Genomic DNA, 7,372 nt, shown 5'->3' on the forward strand with positions numbered 1-7,372 from the left:
ACAAAGCTCAGACTGTAAGGTGATCTAAAGAAGTTCTTTCCCCCCCAGGGCCAGAGTAGGGATAAAATCATAAAAATGGTGAATCGCTTAGGATATGAAAAGAGACAGCTGAGCTACAAATTTTAGCTCAGCAGATTGTAGTCAGATGTGCTATAAAGACATGGCTTAACCTGTACCTCAAAGCTTGTTAAAAACAAAGCAGATATCCTAGAAACCCAGCACATTAGATATACTGCAGACAGTTAACAGGAATAAAGGAGGTTAAATGGTCACTAGTCACACTTTCAAAAGCAGAGGAGAATTTAGTACTCATCTGAGCCATGTGTTTAAATTGGAAAGCATTCCCCTTCAGATAAACAACACCTTTTTGGAACACAGAAACTGAAGACTTTTCCAGATAAACTGATGGTGATGATTTTTTTAAATTTTATTTTTTGCTGTAAGGAGGAAATATTGATTGGCCTCCCAATCAGCTGTTCTCACTATTAAGAATGCATAAATATCAAAGCAAAACAGGAATATGGAAACAGTATGGAAATACTCTGGAGGAATGACAGACTACCTATTGGCTTAGTCTGCAACTATAAGTGAAAGTTACACTGAAACCCTCTTCCTGAATAGCTATTAAAAAAAAAAGAAAAAGAAAAAGAAAAAGAAAAAGAAAAAGAAAAAGAAAAAGAAAAAGAAAAAGAAAAAGAAAAAGAAAAAATTTGCTGGCAAACCAGAAAGGTCATGTCCATTTGCAGGTCTGAGGGCTACACCATATCAGGAGCAGCCTAGAAAAACCCCTTGGAGAACATGCATTGAAAACACAGTGATTTAGCACCAGGATTAACATGACATTGCAAAGCAGCAAAATGATACACACATTGTGAAGGAAGAAGTCCCCTCATTTGTAACTAATTAGACTTTGGATAATACTCCAAATCAATATTTGTTCAAATTTTAAACTAATCTTTCTTTGTATTTGAAAGCATTATTTTTATGTATGTTAACACTAAACAAGAGAAGCAATTCTGTGTGTCAGCAGCTACTGTAGAAAATAATCAAGGAGCTGTTGTCCCTTTTGTGCTTCTAATCTAAATATACAGAGAAAGCACTGGGGAAAGGAAATGTTGTTATTCCCACCTTAGAGCTGGAGAATTGAGACAGATAAGAACTGAGCAGTTTTCCATCCTTAGAAGGGAAGTCTGTGTCAGAAACTGGGACAGAATGCAAATTTCTACAGCTATTCTCAAAACAGGTTTGTTGGCATAATTGTTTTTCGTCTGCACATGTTGCCAAATTCTGAGAAACGTTTATGGAAAGCAAACCTTAAATCTATGTATTCAGCAAAGAGCCCTTTCGTGTTAAGGTAGCGGATGGAGAGAGAGATTCTGTGCAGCTGATTCCAGCAAATGATAAATAGTGACAAAAGAGAACACACGATCCAAGCACAGTGAAACACAGTTGTGTCAGATCACACAAGCCCAAACTGCTGTGCCTGTGTGGAAGGTGATACCAAAACACAGCTGGGTGGTCTCTGGGCAAAAAATCAGCTCAAGTCCCTGAACTCAGCAATGTTACTGCAGCGAGCTAAAAGCATTGTAATACACTGATTAACAAGGTGAGATCTGGACAGAGGGGGGAAAATGACATACAAATGCATGGGGGTTTTGCTGAGAAAGAACTCCTATATATTCTGAGTGTCATAAGCTATACAAGACAAATATAACAAAGCCACACATATGTTGTTTGTACCCCACTGAAATAAATGGGTGTCCACCCTCTGGTAGAGATAAAATTTCAAGATTGGATGTGACTAAATTCAAATGCATTGGGATTTCACTGAGGAAGACAAAATTACAGAGAGATTGTGCTGCAGGCCACAGCCACAATACTGATGTAGCTTGACCTTTTATTGAAACCCTCTCCAGAAAAAAAACACACTGTGCTTGATTCCAATGTCCAGATTTGTTACAAATAAAGCTATTTTGTTAGGAGCAATTGGGTTAAGTATAGCACTTAAAGATATGTCTGAAAGGATTGCCTACTCACAGTTCTGTTTATGGGATAATAATAGTGGGTGGATTTGCAATTAGGGTTGCATTTTCCTAAGATTTTAAATAAAATACTAATATTTATGTGCAGCTGCTTCAGTGCACTTTAGAATCAGAATGGTTTGTGTTGGAAGGGACCTTAAAGATCAACCAGTTCCAACTCCTCTGCTGTGGGCAGGGACACCTTCCACTAGACCAGGTTGCTCAGAGACCCATCCAAGCTGGCCTTAGACAATTCCAAGGATGTAACAATCACAGCAAATGGGTCCAGTGCCTCACCACCTTTAGAGTAAAGAATTTCTTCTCATATCTATTCTAATTCTACCATCCTTCAAGTTAAAGGTATTCCCCCTTGTCCTATCACTTCATGCCCTTATGAAAACCCCCTTTCCAGCATCCTTGCAAGCGCCCTTCAGGTGCTGGAAGGCCGCTGGAACATCTCCCCGGAGCCTTTTCAGCTCTGCTATTCCCTGAATGCTCATGATTTTTCATCCCATTAAACAAAAGGATCGAGAGCAAGTGGAGCATCTGTGTGTCTGTTCCCTGGCAGTGGCTGACTCAGATCTGAGGATGATGGGTGGCTCTGCTCGCCCGCTGTGCCCTATCAGATCTTCCTTGTGATGACTTTGCCTGATAGACTCAGCGGAGTTCCTCCCAGGATTTATCAGCAAAAGCAATGTCAGAATAAGACCCTGTGCACTTCTGCTACAGCCTGTGGCAAAAACATGATTTCCTATTTGGGAGTTCCTAATCTATCAGACATTAATTAATCGTATAGACTGTAGATAGAGCACAGTTGAACAAACTCGGTAGAGAGGAATCTGAAGCCGGTCCAATATCCCGAGGGCTTTTCATAGCTCTGCCCTCCTTACTCGGAAATGTCATTCTCTAAAGTAGGTCTTACATCTTTAGAAGATGAGCGTGGGGAAGAGCTCTCATCTGGGATACAGAGACAGTTTCAGGCAAAATAGCAGGAGTGGCTGCTCTAGTTTGATGAGGGTTTCCTCATTATATTCAGTGCATTTCAAATGTGAGAGTTTGGTTTTGTAATGATATTTCACATCATCTTTGAGCCTCCGGGGGCTGGATGTAGGATTTCAGAAATAAATATATTAGCAGGAACAATTGCATCTTAGGGAAAAAAAAAAAAAAGAAGTTACCGCTTTCCTGATTGATAACTTCAATGTGCCACCTACAAAGGCTTGTGTGTCTCTGCTCTGGATTTTCCCAGGCTCTGGGGTACTTCAATTAATTGTCATTTATATAACCAGTGCATCCCTTTCTCAGGGGCAATGAAAGTTCTGACTCAGGAGAAAGTCATGAGATCCCTTTCATCACTTGGGAGCAGGACCTGTGACTAAAAAGCATAATATTTCACTTGGGTTTAGTCTCATCTCTGAAGCACATTGTAACAGGCAGCACACTTTGCTGCCTAGTTTTTGTTTGCTGACTTCAGGACTGTACTTCAAAAGCTCCCTCTCCTCCTAATAAAAGTGCTACGCCTGTCTTTTATCATGTCCTTTGTTGTAAGATTTAGCCCATATTCCCAAATGGAAGATGAAGAGTAGGAAAGCTTATTCAGCATGACAAAACAGTCATTGTGTTATAAAAAAAATGTAGTGTGTATATAAGTGAAAATGTTAGAGAGAAAAACTCCTAATAGAGAGCAAACCTACTGAGATATACTTTTCTTCTAACAGTGCCCCTGCCTTAAAACAGAGAAAAGAGAAACAGAAGAGACAGGTAGAAAGGAAAGGCCCATGCACGTCCAGCTTTAAGGAATCCTGTTGAACAGGGTTGGAGGTATGTGACAGGACATGTGCCTCATGTGCTTCTCATGAATCCTCTACCCTCAGCTCTATAAACCTCATGTAACAACTTTATTGGGGTCAAAGGAAGACAGCAGCTAAAATAATCTTTAAAGAAAAAAAAAAGGTTTGGGGCAAAAAAATTTCTGTATTTGTAAGGTGCTTTATTAAAAATGCTTTTCCTTGGCTGATTCCTGCTTATCTAACTAATTACTTTGAGGCGTAATAGTGATTTGTAGTTTTATCTTCAGGATACATTTTTGATTGAGCTTAAAAAGGTAAGATTTTAATAGAAAGGCTGTAATCTCAGGATTATTTATGTCTCGCTATGATTAAAAAATTTAGTATTTGTATGTAGCAAGCTCAGTCTAGTCTTAGTGCTCTTCCTGGTGAGAGTTACACAATACTCATACCTACCTCCTAGGTCTGATTTCCTTAACAGCGCTTTACACTGGATTTGCATCAGCTAGTTAGTCATTCCAGAAGAGCACAGCAAGTACCTTTCAATCCTAATCTCTTTTTGTGCAATTTATAGTGGCATTTAGTTAGAGCAGAGCATGAATATCTTCCTATGCTACTCGGAAGAGCTACTCATGCTTCACATAGTTTCTGTCTCTTAACAGCCTGATTTACCTGGGCTCTGACCTGCAGAAGGGCACACACCTCCCCAAACTTCTTGAGAAAGTGCAGTTATTGACTCACAGGTGTGTGTCAAATATGGGGGGAAAAGATAAAAAATTGCATGATTTCAGGAACATGGGTGGCATTGTTTGTCATAGCTCTCTATGAACCTGCTTCATCCATTTTTCCCCCCTTCACAGCTGGCAATTTATACTGGCCTCCAGACCCAAAAAAATCCTCTTATTTATAATCTGGTTGGCCTTAATCTACTAGCTCAAACTCACGCTGAATGATTTGTAAAATGTACAAAGCAACTTTTAGGCTCCCACAAGGAATTTGAGCCATTTTGTTCTAGTTTGCTTATTTGTCTGTATCAAGAGCACAGATCTCTGTGGGTCTGAGCAGGTTACAGATCCCTGGTACTCACACACCTTTGTTAACCTGAAGTGTCTCCAGCTCAAAGAAATTTATCTCTCTCACTTGTTCATTTTACTACTTGATTTCAATCAAAACTATCTCCACTGAAGTCATTCTAGAGATTTCATTTCTCTACTTAAACACACCATCTATCCTCACTTGTACCTCCTCCCTCCTCCTACTCATTTAAATGGGCTGTTATAGCAGGGCAGATTAATGTCACCATCCTCTCCCTTGATTTAAATGGTGTTTGATTATATCTGTCAGGATATGCTTCTCTCTAAGTATGTGCTCTTGCCTGATGTGTTAATCTGATGGAGTAAATGGGCCTGGAGACATGGCCTAATCATTGCACAACATTAAATAGTTAAGGCAAGGTTCAGGCCTCCAGGTACAGACTTGCTGTACTGGCAGTCCCTGCAGGCCAAGGAAAAAGAGCCAGGTTTTGATGATATAATGGCCAAAACACAAAAGAAAAGTAGCATTCTCCAAGCATGAGGTAGTCAGCAAATACCACATTTTCAATATTTTTACATCCATCTCTTTTTTCTATTTTTTTTTTTTTTTTTTTGAGTCAATCTTAGAAAAAGCTGCTTTGTCTCCAGCACAATTTTGAAGCTGGTACATCAGCCATGAAAGCTGCTTTTCCTGGACCTAAAAAGGAAAATTAAATTTTCACCCTAGAGCCAGTCTCTCAAGACTCTTCTGGGTGAGGAGAGACCATGTCACCTCCTTCAGCAGAGACAGCTGAAGACCCTGGCAATGGGAAAAGCCCAGGGAAGCAAAGCAAGGTCTCCTGGTTTAGGCCAGACCTAACTGAGGAGATCTGGACTCTCCTTCAGAGTAGCAATTTTTTTTGTTGTCACACACTGTAGATGGTGCAGTGTAGACTCCTTAAGTCCTTACCAGTCTTCAACCATAATTAGACACTCTTTTTATACCAACTTCATCAGCAAGGTTGTCCAGTCTAAGAGTACATTTTCTATGGGAGAATCTCTGAAAAGGTGGTGGAATTCCATCATTTGCTGAAAACTCCATAAACTTCGGAGTTCATTTTATTTCCAAAATAGAAAACAAAACTTCAATCAGCAGAGGAATAGAACTTCAATATTTTTTTAACTTTTTACATTAATTTTTGCTTAAATAACAGTTGAAATAAGCTTTTGAGACAAATGCTTTCAGATGAGAAAAATCATTAATAAAATATTGAAACAGACTAATGATATTATTGAAGGGCTTTTTGACATTTTTATTCTATGATTTCAAAGTTAAACCAAAGGCATTCTGGTCTAGTTAAAAAATTATTTAAGTAGAGAAACTTTAGAAAATTAATGCAGAAATTTTTCTGGGAACTTGAGTAGGAACTCTATGCCATTAAAAGATGCAAGTTTTAAAGAAAGTCCCAGAATAAAATTAAAGCCGGAGCAACCCCCACAGTACTTATTTTGGATTATATCTTTTGGGACAAGAGTATTCTATTTTGTATCTCTCTCTCATGACACTCTCAGCCTCAAAGACACATCCCCTACCACAGCTCTGTTGCACACTTCCATGGCTGTGCTGACTTTCAGGTTACTGCAGTCCTCACCTGCACAAGAATTCATGGCATTACTTCACTTTCCACATCTCAGCCCAGGGTCAAATCCACTGAAAAGCCCCCTACTCAAAACTGCTGCATCCCTGACAGATTCATGCTGTAAATAGGCAAAGAAGGGAATAACATGGAGAATAGGCTTCTTCCTTTAAATGAATACATCAGATAAGGATGAAAATCTCTGCCAGAAAAATCTTTCCTCACATTTGTGATAAGTGACAAATGAGGAATCAAAGAAACACTGAGCATAGATGATGACATGAAGGCTTCCTAACAACGGCAGATGCACTAATTTTTTCCTTAGTTGCAATTTTATGACTAAGCATAATTTATGAGTGATAGTAAAAGGGAAACATAAAGCTATCAGCCTAATGTATGACTGTGGTCCAAAATGCTAAGAGATAAATGCACAGGGAGAGAAGAAAGTCTAGTCTGGGAAGGAATTGTTCTAGAGCTCTCTGGTCAGGGACTTGTTAATCAGTTTTTTGCCAGCTGACCCAGTATCAGGTGTACATACTACAGAAGAAACCACCATAACTTCATGTTTCTCTAGCCCCTCCTTTCTAGATGGATCATTATTTTTATACACTTGGCTGTGGGCTAGATGTCCCCTACAGGAATTTACAGTCTCATTTTATTCATGATGTTCTGTTACTGCAGTGAAAAGAGCCATTTCTATCTAGAGACAGGCAAGCATTAAGAGTAGCAAACAATGGGGGAAGCAATGCAAGAAAAAAGCAAAAAACCTCAAGATCCCAGAGGTTTGGTGTACTGAGAAGTTTGGGATAAGTTTCTCTAGCTACAAACAGTTACTTCAGGGTGATGGTTTATCATGTTATACTTTATATCAGTACAAATCCTTCCTGTGCATATTTACTATGTTCATATTCAGT

Source organism: Vidua macroura, chromosome 10 (genome assembly GCF_024509145.1).
Source record: "Vidua macroura isolate BioBank_ID:100142 chromosome 10, ASM2450914v1, whole genome shotgun sequence".
Classification (NCBI taxonomy): Eukaryota; Metazoa; Chordata; class Aves; order Passeriformes; family Viduidae; genus Vidua; species Vidua macroura.